The following is a 14,231-nucleotide window of genomic DNA, read 5'->3' as shown; positions in this document are numbered from 1 at the left end:
GGTTTTTTTCTTCCATTCATCGTTTATGCAAAAATCCACGATATGAACGTCGGGATGATAGTCCTTGTAGTCAGTGAGAAGCATGTTTGACGTCCACATGTATATTTTATCTATTTATACGGATGACAATATCCTATCAATTTATATATTTTTTGAGTGCGTTTTTGCGATTTAACTGAATTTATCCTACAACCCGTAAGGAATAATTTATGAGTACCGTCAGTGAAAATGTTATTCCTTCCCTTATTCTCAGTTTTAGTATTCCGCACAGCTAATTATCAATATTCATCTAATTTGGTCATAAAGGGAAATATATTTCTCGCAGTACTGTAGAAATCGCACTATAGACAAAAACTTCACACAAATTAGAGACAATTACATTATTAACGTATTTGTGCTTCTAAAAAAATTCCCTTGCAAGGACATAATACTCATTCACATCACTCAATAAGACGAAATATGCATTTTTGTAAAGATATGGCATCAACGTGTCCAAATGTCCAAAAAACTCTCAAGCATTTCACTTCGAATACTAATGTCTAATTCGTATTGCTATTTTGTGATACTCAAATATGACTGATTTCCATGCGAAGGGCATTTGAAAGCTATTCACACTCTGTGGAGAATTTGTTTAGGACTTGATAAACTTGTCAGTGACACCGACATATAACATAAATACATGCTTCTCTTTAGCATGGGGACAAGGAAAACAATTACAGATTAAATACTTCCGTAGAATATTTTCTAAATATAATTACATCAAAAAATATGGAAATTTAAGCTTCTTTTGAATGTTGGTTAGCTCCTTGCAATTACAACTCCATTTTACTTACAAAGAAGTACTATTGATCTTATATACTAGTGCATTTGTAACACATTGTCTTGCTTCTTAATGTTCAGTTTTGTAGTCGTTGTATGGGGCTAAATAAATATGTTGAAACTTAATAAAAAGTCCAAAAAGCTTAATTCTGAGAAACCTTAAGGTTAGGTCGAACCAAATAAAGCTTTGAGTAATTTAAAAACTTTGAAAATATTTATTTAGCCATGAATTCGAAGGTCCGCAAAGTAAAGACGAACGAAAACCATTGACTATATCCGTAGTTTAATGCGCCGACCATGTCTTCTTTCAGGCGCTGCTTCATGAGGCGTAGGTGCTGCCCGCCAGGCCACTCAATGAAGCAAGACGAGAAGAGATGTTCGCTGCTCCGTAGAGGAGACATGCAGGTCAGGCTGGGCGGGCAACATGTGTATTTATTTACTCTTAACTTTCTGCGACGCTCTCTCGCGCATTTGGTAGTCAAACGTAATGATTAAGTCAGAGAGAGCTGTTTGTCGAAGCAAACTCGATAGCATTCATCGGGAATGGTACACTTCTTGAGCCTGGGGCTGTTCCTACCTCATCGGGAATTCACGCCGCTGTCTTCCACCTTGAGACGAACGTGCCCCGTTACATGACAATTTTAAGGATACGTCGCGACGGACATCCTCCAACCCAAAGAATAAATCTCTAATTAGGTAAGAGCAGGAATAAATTACCTCTTGTTTTCCTTGCTCATGCGTTGCAAAATCTCTCATCCACTCATCTGTTTCGTAGTGCCCAAAGAAATCACTCCATCAATTCAGAATTCTTCTCGGTATTCCAACCGGGTCAATTCAGACTTAAATAGTTTATTCCCAATGCTGCCAGTGTGCAATGGGTGAAGTATTTTGTAGTTTTAGACATGCGAAAGACAGCTAGACAGCATGATACCTATTTTGGAAATTTCATCTTTAGAGCCTGTGAAGATGATATTTCAAGTTTACATTTGTTAGTGAGCATGTAGTGGCGTATGTAACACATATTATCTGGAACTATTTTCTTGTGGGATGGCTATTGGTCCGACATTCGTCCGAGGCATGAGGAAAACCGGCAAAACCCCACGTGGACCGCCATGAAATTGATGATGATGTTTCAGCACAAACCTTGCCGTAGTCAAGGATCGAGTCATGTGCTGAAATCAGCTTTCATTTGCTTCAATCGAACATTCTTCGATTTTTCAAAATGCCTGTCTTCTTTTCTCTCCCCGTCTTAGGCTACTCATGACTAAATTTGAAGACACCAATCGGTCTTTTATATCTATTACAAATATTGCTTTTCGGAGTAGGTATGTCTTTGATTACTGGTGTATCATTTGATTCCAAGTTTTCAAAATATGTCTTGCACACTTCCCTTATGATTAATTCGATCTTTTTTATTCCGGTCTTTTTTATACAGAGCTTCGTGATTATGATCTTCCTGCCCCCATCTTGTTTTTCAGATTGCCCTCAAGCACTTCCGCTTCGTTATGTATATTTCTTTGCGGTTAGATTTATTTTTAAGTCCAGTCCACGATGGTGCTGCGTATGTAAGTATCGGCATCATGTGCGTGTTGTAAATGTAACTCTTATTTCAGGTGGTGTAGAGTTATCATTTAAAATTTATGCCAATCCGACTTAAGAGCTAAGTGCCTTTGTAGTAATATTTTAAATGTTTTCTTTGAGGGTTAATTTTGAGTCCAGGGTCACCCCAAGGTATGTGGCTTTGTCTTGGCATCTTATCTGGTCATTCTGGTCATTCTTTAGCTCGAAACGGAAATCAACCCGAATACCATCCATCGTTAAATCAGGCCAAGAGTCTTTCTCGGGGGTTGAGCGACCTTCGGCTTTCAACGAATACTTTTCCTCAAACTTCACCCCTCCCACTCCGCAATTCGAACTTCCAACACTTTATCCGGTTTGCTCTCACTCACTTACTATGGTCTCTGTTACGCCTGAGGAGACTCTACGCCTCCTTAAATCTTTGCCTCCCAACAAAGCCACTGGAGCCGACGGCCTCGGATCACTCTTTCTGCACCGAACAGCTGATACTTTCCACATCCCCCTCTGTAAATTATTCAACCGATTCTTTTCAGCGGGATCATTTCCTTCAGCTTGGAAAACAGCACTTGTTACTCCCATTTTAAAATCCGGCAAAAAAGATGATGTAAGTAACTATCGTCCAGTGTCTATCCTCCCTATTCTTTCTATTTTATTCGAACGTGTTATTCATGACCGACTTCTAGCATTTACTATCGCTTACATCTCACCCCAGCAGCATGGCTTCCTTCCTGCTAGCTCCACTGTTACGAACCTATCTATCCTACATCAGCATATCACCGCTGCTTTCGAAGCCTCTTCTCAGCTAGACGTTTGCTACATTGACTTTGCTAAAGCCTTCGACTCCGTCAATCACACCCTTCTTATCCACAAACTGTCTTATCGCTACAATATCCACGGCTCTTTCCTATCTATACTATCGAATTTCCTAACCGACCGCACTCAGCGAGTTGTTCTTGACGGAGCGTCTTCTCCAAGCACCCCCATCCTTTCAGGCGTTCCCCAAGGCAGTGTTCTCGGACCTCTTCTCTTTTCCCTCTTCATTGACGATATTACGAGCTGTGCACTTTCTAACGCATGTGGAATTCTCCTCTTTGCAGATGACTGTAAAATATTCAAAAGAGTTGAGAATACTTCTGACTCTCAGTCTTTGCAGTCTTCCCTTCATTCCCTCGAGGCCTGGTGCCTTCAGTGGCAACTCAAAATTAATACAAGCAAATCAAAATACGTACCCTTTTCTTTAAAACGCACCCTCAATCCTCATAAATATACTATTTTTAATGAAATTGTTCCGATAGAGTCCACCATCAATGACCAGGGTGTTACTTTCGACCCCAAACTAACTTTTCTTCCGCACCTAAATAAAATGAAAACCAAGGCCATGTCAGTCGTGGGTGTTCTTTATCGACTCACTTCTGTTACCGATCCAATCGCCATGAGAGCTATTTTCACCGGTTGCGTTCTCCCAATCCTCGAGTACTGCTCCGTTATTTACTCCACTGCCAGCCCCTCCAACCTTAAAATTCTTGAACGCCCAGTTAATTTCTTTATTTCAATAGTCCGACACCGTGTACCTCACCTCCGTAATTCTTCTCGCTCTGAAGTAATGTTTGCCCTATCATTGGTCCCACTATCCTCCCGAAGGAATTTCCACGATATTTCCTTCATTTACAATGCCTTAAATGGCAAGTTCCGATCCTCAGATATGCTGCCTTTCTTTTCACTCCACATTCCCACCCGCGTCGTCCGTAATAACCACCTACTACACCAACCTAAATTCCGTCTTTCTCTCTCTCAGAGATCACTTTTTTACAGACTCCCTACCTCCTCCAATTCCATTTCGAGTACTCACCCTTCCCTGGATCTTTCAATGCCCATAAGATTATTCAAGAGGCAACTTCGAAAAGCCATCTACTGAATCCCTTTTTTTTCCTTTTTTATATCCTTTTTATAGTTTTTTTTATAGTTTATATTTGTTAAAGCTGCAGATTTTATGTTTTGTATTCAATGTAAAGGCCATTATGGCTGTGTTTGAATAATTTAATAAATAAAATTATCCACCGTCCGCCCTCTCTCTATCCTCTGATTGCTCTGAGGATTGGGCATCGCAGTTCGGAAATCAGTCCGTCTGTGAAAGATTATTGTTGAGTTTTCTCTCAAGTCAGTGCATTCAAGTGATCAGGTCTTCTGGCCTCTGCACATGATTCCGAGCCGTCAGGTGGCTTCTGATTGGCTGGTGTTCCTCCCCCGCCTCGCTTGCTTCCCTAATTTTCGGAATAATGGTCCTCCACGATTGTCAGAGTGCATATCCAGCATATATATTGAATACTAGCTGACCCGACAGACTTCGTCCTGTCAAAAAAATTTGTAATGTGGCAGTGTTTTGTTCCTACCTTTTTTATATTCTTTGCAAAAAATTATCCTGAACAGAACCGTCACCCTGGTAATAATTCGGTGTGAATTAAAAATAATTAAATAAAACACTATAAGCATTTAAAACTAAGTAATTTTAATCATGTAAATCATAATTATTAACAAAAAAAAATCAGTTCTATTTTCATGGTAGTGCTTTGTGATAAACGATGTTTTTTGTTTGATTACCTGGCGCATAGACAAACAAATCTGATGGTTTTCCAATACGGGAACAGGCAACATACAATTGACCATGTGAGAAACATGGGTTTTCCAAATTAATACCACAAACACTAAATGATTGCCCCTGGGACTTGTTTATGGTCATAGCAAAAGCAAGCCGCACTGGAAACTGTAGTCGTCTAAACTCAAATGGCACATCAGTCGGAATCATTGGGATGCGCGGTATGAGAACATCTTCTCCTTTATACTTTCCTTTCAATATAGTTGCTTCTATCACGTTGTTTAGTAGTTTTTTTATCGCTAACCGTGTGCCGTTGCAAAGGCGCGGTTGGTTGATATTTCGCAACATTATAATTACCGATCCAACCTTTAATTGAAGATTGTGAGGTGGCAATCCTGGCAAATCCAGCGAGTTTTAAAATTCGGTGGATAGTTAACTACATCGTCTTGGTTAGTTGCCGAATCAACTGATTTATATATCCTCGATTCGCCTGTAATTTGTTCTTGAATTTTGAAATTTAATTCATTTACATCAATTTTTTTGGCTGCCAATATAGCTCGTTCGCTTAACCAATCATGGTTTCTGTAATTTTGAGCAACATCTGGAAATACCTTCTGAATGAGTTCTTCTTTTGATTGAATTAAATGACAAAAACTTTGAGGAAAGTTAATGCATCCAGTCAACATGTCAATAGGAAAATTGCCATTACCAATGTCAATGAGTTGTTTAGAGAATATGTTTCCAGATTGGTCATTTTGCAACTCAACACGCATATTCTTGCTTAAATGAAGTACTTTGACATATTTCCACAAATTGGATGACTTTAGACATGCGTTGAGTTCATCAGCTGGCGTTGATCGTGGAATCACTGGCAATGTTTGACGAAAATCTCCTGCTAATTAAATCATTGCACCACCAAATCGGTTCTGATTGCTCCGTAGATCTTTTAAGGTTCTGTCTAAAGCCTCCAAAAATTTTTTATGTGCCATCGTGCATTCATCCCAAATGATCAATTGACATTGCTGCAAAACCTTTGCCATTGCAGAGTTCTTCGAAATGTTGCAGGTTGGAGTTTCATTGCTTTGCATATTTAATGGCAATTTTAGTGCTAAATGGGCTGTTCGACCACCTTCAAGCAAAGTTGCTGCGATTCCCGACGAAGCGAGTGCAAGTGCAATTTTATTTTGTGAGTGAATTGTTGCTAATATTAATGAAATCAAAAAAGTTTTTCCTGTACCACCAGGTGCATCTAAGAAGTAAATCCCCCCAGTTTCATCATTTGTTACTTTCATAAGAGTATCAAATACATACCTCTGTTGTTCATTCAACAGTGGAAGATTTGTTTGAATTAATTCTTTCAAAGTGTTGAGATCATACAGTTTTTCTCGGTGCAACTCTTGGTTAAAAGATTCATGCATTGGACGATTGGGCGCGGCCAGGCCTAATTGAATTAATAGTTTGTTTGACATCATCAAGCACATGTCTTCAATTGAAATCAATGCTTCGTTGTAAATTTCTTCACTGATTTGCATATTTGGATTTCCCATTCTATTCCGTATTTCACACAAAATATCATCACACATATAATCTTTGTACTTGATCCACAAATCAATTGGGTTTGATGGGAAGCATGTAGATATGATTATAGAAAACAATGTTCGTATTTGATGAGCGTGTGATAGGTAGATAACAAAACACTGCAAACAAAAAAAAAGCACACTCAGTAGAGTATAACAGAAAATCCAAGAAAAACAACACCGGCAAAGGCGGCAAATCGACATTGACAGTTGTTTTTTTAATTTGTTTATTTTTAATCTGATATGACTTGAAGTCAAATCCTTTAAAGCCATACCAATGTTTAATTTTTTTGTCGCCTGCCGAAAGTAAAACAAAAGAAATAATATCGCGAATCCAACCAAGTTGTTATTATTATATTTTGTGACTATTCAATTTGGTCGGGTCCGCGATCACTTTTTTTTAGTTTCGGAACGCGACATTAAATCCTCCAACGACGTAACCAACGCACACACGCACACTGTTTTGATAGATATGATTGAATTTGAACTTTGTATAGCGGTAAGAAAGTGCAAATTTACTTTTTGACGTTAGGAACACACCTACATTTCTTAGATAACAGTGAGTGCTTGTAATTTAATATGAACTTTATATAATAGCAATAAAGCTCAAATTGATTCTACGTTTTAGTTAGAAAACGTTTGTATGTGAAAAAGAAAAGGGCTGTTTTTAGGGTTTTCCCAGCAATTATTCGATTTTTTCTCGCCGTAAGAACCATCCTTGGACTTCAACGAACATTAAAAAAAAAAAAGAATTGGCCAAATTGGTCCAGGCGTTGTTGAGTTATGCGCTTACCAACACATTTTGCGATTCATTTTTATATATAAGATGTTCTCCTCCATTTGACTCTCAATGGCTTCTTTTGAAAAATACGGGACAATCCAACCTTAAATACCTAACCTCCCATGTAGATGTGTGACAATCCAACCCGGCATCAACACTCAGAGGGCGGTGGTGGAGTTGAAAGCCATTGGAACGTCGGCAGCAGGATTCCTCACCCGGTTGAAAACCCAATGAGAATTTATCTCATTTGTTCGTAAGGAAGGAACTAAATCCTAAAGCCCTGATAATGAGCACCAAGACGGAGCTTGAAACGTTGGTCGCTATGAAAGAATTAACCCGACGGGAATCCCGAGAACAGTTTACCCAACTAATTTTCCTATATTTTCAATCAGTTATCATTTGATATATGTACTGGTGAATGTACTTATTCAAATGGCATTTTCGTTAACCTGACTAGGATTTTGCAGGTCGATGTTTATCATAAGGAATATACTATATTTATAAAATCGTAGTAAATTGAAAATATGAACATTTTTAACCCTGCGTATGTATCATAGAAAAAACACTGAGCAGTATCGGATATGGCTGGAATTTTTGATTCTTTGAGAAACAGTGCCTAACAATAATGTAGTGATAATTATTTATATTTACATTCAAAATCATGAAGTTGATATTATTGCCGAATTATGGCCCTAAAAGTTCACCGTAGAATTTTTCGTAGGCTCATATTTTTGGCGCGATTCTGCAAATACTATCAAAGAAAGTAGAGATTGCAAATTCTCTATAAATATTTCTTAGCTCAGAACGAGGCTTATCGTTATTACAGCTACAGTAGCACCTATGTAATGAAACAACTTGGTCGCTATAGTGCCCCGTAAATTGATGTTGTAATAGCGAAACGGTCGGTAAATAAACATTTGATGTGAAATAGCTGTGCCTTCTTTCATTATTATGGTTGTATCTCTTACTTTTTGACAGAATCATAATTTATAGCTATGCGCTTTGAAAGAAAATCCTAACACTCCCAGATTACATCTCGTGCCATCGTATACGTCCATGAAAGCCCTGGTGAGGAGGTTTTATGGCTCGTAAGCGTCACCATACATTCTACTACGACTCCATTACCTCTTAATTGACGCAATCGCTTCGTTATGACACTCGGAGTCTGTCGGCTGTTGAGAGAGTAACTAACTGGAGGTGATGTCGAACACAAATTCAACTACTGAGAGCTCTCTTGATTGGCTAATGATAGTAAATTGGCCTCGCCGAGATTGAAGAGGAGAAAAAAGTTTCAAGTTGGCGATGTAAATGAATAGGTGATATCGAGTCGCTTTACGGTGTGGATGGATGACTTTTAACTGCTGGAAAATAAGGATGTGCGAACAAGATGGCCGCTGAGCGATAACGCTAATAGATGTAATCGGCAAAGTTGCTGTTGCAAACGCCAAATATATGCTTTTATAATTAAGCGGTTTAATTAAGGTCTAGGTAGTTTTGATACGTATTTTTATTTTATATCGCATTGGTTTTGATCACGCTTAGACGGCGGGCTACGTTCTTTAAAACTCCGAATTAAAGCGAATTACACGCTATATCCCCATGCGTGATTCAAGAAATACATAAAATTGTGTATTTTGTAGATGAGTGCTCTTTTTGCTGAGATTGTTACATTTCTAATCGAAATTTCATATAAGGTGCTGCAATTTAACATTTGAACGTCAAATTATTGCAGTGCCAAAATACATTGAGTTGAGTGACATGGAGGAGCGTGGTTGGTCAGTGTGTGCAGAAAGATCTAGTGCTCCCGTGGCGAATATATGGAATAGGGATTTCTCGGATGTCCAGCCGGTGGATGTTATGAAGAGGAATCTCCATCTAGCAATGCCTCTCATGGAGGGTAATTGAAGCTGCTATGACAAATGAGAGGACCATACCAGTTTTTCTCCAAATCGGGCAAAACTTTTCTTTATTATAAGGCAAGCATGGTTTTTACCAAGCGACCGTCGAGATATCCTCATCCTGTGGTTTCATTTAGCATCTTTTTGGTTTTCATTTTACCTGTCAAGCCAACGAAATAGCTGCTATTATCACCTTTGCACGAAGGCTTTTTGCTTTAATTAAAGGTAGTTTGAGCGAGATGTATTTCCCTAAGGATAATCACCAACAAATTATTTTTCTTTCGTGAACTGTAAGCGGTAAATAAGTTACATAAGCTCCTCGATTGAATTCAAGTCATAAATATATTTTATTGCATTACTCATTATTATTATAAAGATGTTATAGAACGCAACTTCACATTCGCATTTCCATGCAAAACCTAGCAGAATAAATAAAATAAAATTGGGGTAATGCATTTTGGCTTTGTTTCTTTAGAAGACCGCATGATATTTACATTACTTCATGAAATGAGTAAATGATTGGTTTAATGTTGCATATAAGTCTCCATCCAACTATCCCGGGAAAAATTCGTGCACAATCGGCCCGTGAATTATCTTAGAGTTCGTTATCCCTGGTTATGAACGCATTTAGGGACGAAGAAAGATAATAGCTCGAAACAAGTGTTGGTTGGCATCCTCGTCCTTGACTGAGCGATGTCACTTGCTTTTTCGCTCCCTTTTGGTTGGCGATGAGGTTCGGGGCGAATACGTTGGTGGATCGCGCAGCGCGTGGTACGTCATGAGATGTAGACTCAAGAGTCCATTTGAGCAAGTCGAGCGATCGCAAGGACTCATTCCGTCAAGTGGGGTCCAGGGTCGCATGACAAGACTTGAAGAGCGTGCTCGTCCACTCATCGCTCTCGTTTCCCATGCAGCCCCTGACCCAATGCCAATGCGCCAATGTTCTCATATCTCACGGCCAATACTATATCTGCTTGCGAGCCTGCCTTTGTCAATGAAGGAGAGCATTTTTAGATACGAATTGACTTTTTGAGCATTTAAGCTATGCAAGAGGACGAGTCAATGCCTCTCAGCCGGGCGAATCTTGTCTATTTTCCTGACAGATTACTATTTCTAAGTTGCGCTGTCATTTTGAAATTTTCATCATATGCAGGTTAGGGCTTCTTCAACTTTTTCATGTGCCTCAAATGGAACTTTGCACATTTGAGAAAATGCTGAGTTGAAAGCCGTTTTCCACTTAGCCCGATGGTTGATATTTTCCGACGTTTCGAGAATGTACTGCCGCCGCCTCCTGGGTGATGGCAGTGGACGCGATCGAAACGTCGGAAGATGGACAACACTTGGACCCGATCGGAAAACCGAGAACTCTTCCTAATATCAAGATCAATGCGCAAGTTTTGAAAGATTAATTTGTCGCAATGAGATAATAAATGCGACCGGCCGGGAGGAGAGTTTGCGACCTCCTAATACCCATTTAATTTTTTTTTAAGCATTTAGAGAGAAAAGAGTCTTCTATTTTTGTTGAACGCGAATTTTTATGCCAAGATCATGCGGATGGATACCGTAATGAAATAGTGATCGCTTGGGAAACTGCGGAAATATCGTAGAAATACTATTTTTCTTTGAACTTAGATTTATAGCCAACTGAATGAACAATAACTCAATTAAAAGTAAACATACGGAGGAGTTCCTTCATGAAGCTTAAGAGCAATGTAAATATAGTAACGCGACGAAAAGTTTCCTCTTAATACTACAAAGCTGTTCAGTTATATCTATTTTATAGCTATCGTAATTGAATATTTAATGTTGTCTCTGGATATAATGTGCCAGAGGGCCCTAATTCTTGATGATTAGGCGTGTACTCCTCGGGTCTTCGGTCCAATTTTGGAATTAAAATACTTTGATTTGGTTAACGGAGAGCTCATATTTCACACTAAATCCACATTCACGATTTCCAACAGGTTAATCATTACAAATATCGGGAGATAAAATCATAACTCTTCATTTAACCATGAAATTATTTTAATTTGCAGAATTATTTTAATTTGTAGAATTTAGAGCTCATATTTCATACCAAAGTCATGGCTTAGAGACATTCCCCATATTTCGAAATGATGAAGCCAAGCGTATTCAATCACAACTTTTTGTTTTCACCAAATCGAAATGTTGGTCGTATGTGACACTGAGTCGATGGAAGAACGTACGTATGTGGGAACCAGGGAATCCCATTGGCGAAATCAATGTCTCTCACGAGCAGCGCATGGGGTAAATTTGAATTAAATAGGTAATGCTTTTCCGCTCACTTAGCCGCACTCAAGCGGTCGACCATTTCAGTCAGGGGTGACAACCGCGGAACAAATGGGAGTACACGCACACCACTCATCCGAATGAAAGCCACAATGGCAGTGCCTTGGGCGCCTCTACCGCCCATATTTGCATCGGGTGACCCTCTCGGGAGCGGATCGCGTTTTTCGAGGCACAAAGGAGCAAGTAGGCCCTCTCCTCAGCGGAACGAAAAAAACCCCCCTCCGGTTATTGTCACGCCATGATCTGTTCCGAGTTGCACCCATCAAACAAGCTAGTGAGCATCATTACCAATTCCACACCATGTTACCACCTCACACACCATTGTGATGGTAATGACATTCCGTCCAAAGGAATAATGCTCGGGTTTCCCACCGGGTGTAGTTTTGGGCAATTTGTCCCAACGCGTTGCAACGTTCCGATGGCCGACAATGAGAAGTAATCGTTGTTGAAATATCAGTGGGCGTAACACAAATTCACGAAATGAAGAGGGCTTTAAGTATGTGTAGTTGAGATTTTAGGCGATTCTTGAAGCTAATCTGTTACGTTTGGAGATGGCGAAAGTTTTTTTTTCATCGGAAAGAATCCCAGTTGCAATTGTATTTAGTAATTGCTGTAGAAGGAGTGATCCGAGCTCTTGCTGAAGATAATGGAAGTTTCATATTGACCTCTAGCTTTTCTTTTGGTTGCCTTAGTGATGACGCTTAGAAATATCAAAATGGAGGAATTGACGGTGTAAACCGCCCACCTTCATGCAATGTCTCTGTTTTCAACGGAATATGAATGAGATCCAGGGGCGCCGACTTATAAAAAATATTGGGGGGGCCCATATCGGAGATCTTGCCCCGGGAAGAGGTTAAATTCAAAGTGTGTCGCAGCACCGAAACACTACCATGATTCACTCCACTTCATTCAGTTAACCTGCTTAACCTTATAATTATTTGTTTCAACACTCATTGTTAAATTTATTTTAAAGGTAACTATCGTCAAACATGGGAAATAAAAATTACGAATATATTTTTGTGATTTCACAAAGCATAATATAACTTAATTATTTTCTTGAATTATTGAGGGGGCTCCGCCCCCCCAAACGAATCTTTGTGGGGGCTCGGGCCCCCTCAGGCCCCATGGAGTCGGCGCCACTGATGAGATCCTGAGATTTTTAGTACCTTCACGGTATTCAACTTTGAATGTCGTCAACTGTGAGTTTGATATAATTGTAATTAGCTTCTATATGATATATTTTTGCTTCGTAACCAACGCAAATTCACTGTGATACAAGAAATCAGATCATTTGAGTACTTAAAATACATTATTATATGCAGTTATATTGTAATAAATATTGTGCAATAGTTCATTAATACGCAGACGGTGCTCCTACAAACCTCCTTCCACGTGAGACGCTAACATGGGATTGCATTATTAACGATTTAAAGCCTTCCAAAAGAAATATTATTTCAGATGCATCGAATGCTCTCCTACGTCTTTGATTCCAATAACATTCTGTTTTGCACTGCACTTAACTCACTTTAAACTATGTTTTTGCAAGTCACAAGCTTTCTTCACTGAAAATAATATAGCTTTAAGGTGTCTCATTCCTTTTCAAATGATGAAAATGTTGATATTTATGACAATTATTCTGAATTTTTGTATTTATATTTTTTTGTTGGTTTTTGAAGAGGTTTTAGGTTTTCACGAAGACGTGCAGATGGGGTTAACCTTCTCAAATCCCAGCGATGAAATTGCAATCACTTTAATTTTTTTCTCGAAATATATTGTCGTTACTCATTCCAGGATCTCTGTTTTAAAGAGTGACCTGTCGGCGTTGCACTACGCTCACTATCGACGAGTCATTCGAACCGCTGCTTTCGAGGTTCGTAGCTTGCGCGCACTGATCCTACAAACAGTTTACGGGATTGGACGCCGGAACACATTGGCAGCCAATCGGAGCTAATCTTTAGCATGGGCTATTCAGCTCGGGGATTCCATATTGTGCACAGAAACTCTGCGAGCGCTATAATATTTTGTTCCATTTAGCATAGTCGAATAAAATAGCTCTTACTGTGTCATTGTTCGTTGTTTTGTCGGTTGGAACTTACCACCGCAAGCATATGACTGAATAAAAATCTAAAAACTCCTCGTCTTCACATTTACATAAACATACGCCAGCCGCCTAAAAAGGCGTGTGGCAGGGGATGTTAGGACACCAAGTTTTCATATATAAAGCAAATGCTCAATCTAGATTACGACTACCATTTCTTAAAGTCCTTCATGGCTCGGGAGAAAAACGAATTCCCATATCTATCCCTTCTGAAAAATATTTCTCCTAATATATCGCTTCTGTCGGACCTGGAAGTATAGTGGGATTCTAATATGATGTTCTCCGTGCCGCTCTTAAAGACATCTTTCCACATTGCTCGATAAATCTAAGCTTAGCGCGCAGCCTCCGAGTCGCTAGCGGCTCGCAGCCTCATTCGTTCAACATAAGTGCACGCTCCCTATACTCCCAGTTTTTTGAAGAATCGCGCAGCTTTTCTTTTTATTTTATTTTAGTTCACGGATTAAGTCTTTTTGCGCTGAATCCCGGAATAAGTATTTTGCCGGCACCTTGAGCCATCCCATCCCCGGCAGTCTTCCTTCCGCACAGCGTGCAAGTGACGACGAATACCTGTTGAATGCAA

This window comes from Ischnura elegans, chromosome X (genome assembly GCF_921293095.1).
Source record: "Ischnura elegans chromosome X, ioIscEleg1.1, whole genome shotgun sequence".
Lineage (NCBI taxonomy): Eukaryota > Metazoa > Arthropoda > Insecta > Odonata > Coenagrionidae > Ischnura > Ischnura elegans.
The sequence above is the reverse complement of the archived record's forward strand: the minus strand, read 5'-3'. Positions refer to the sequence as shown.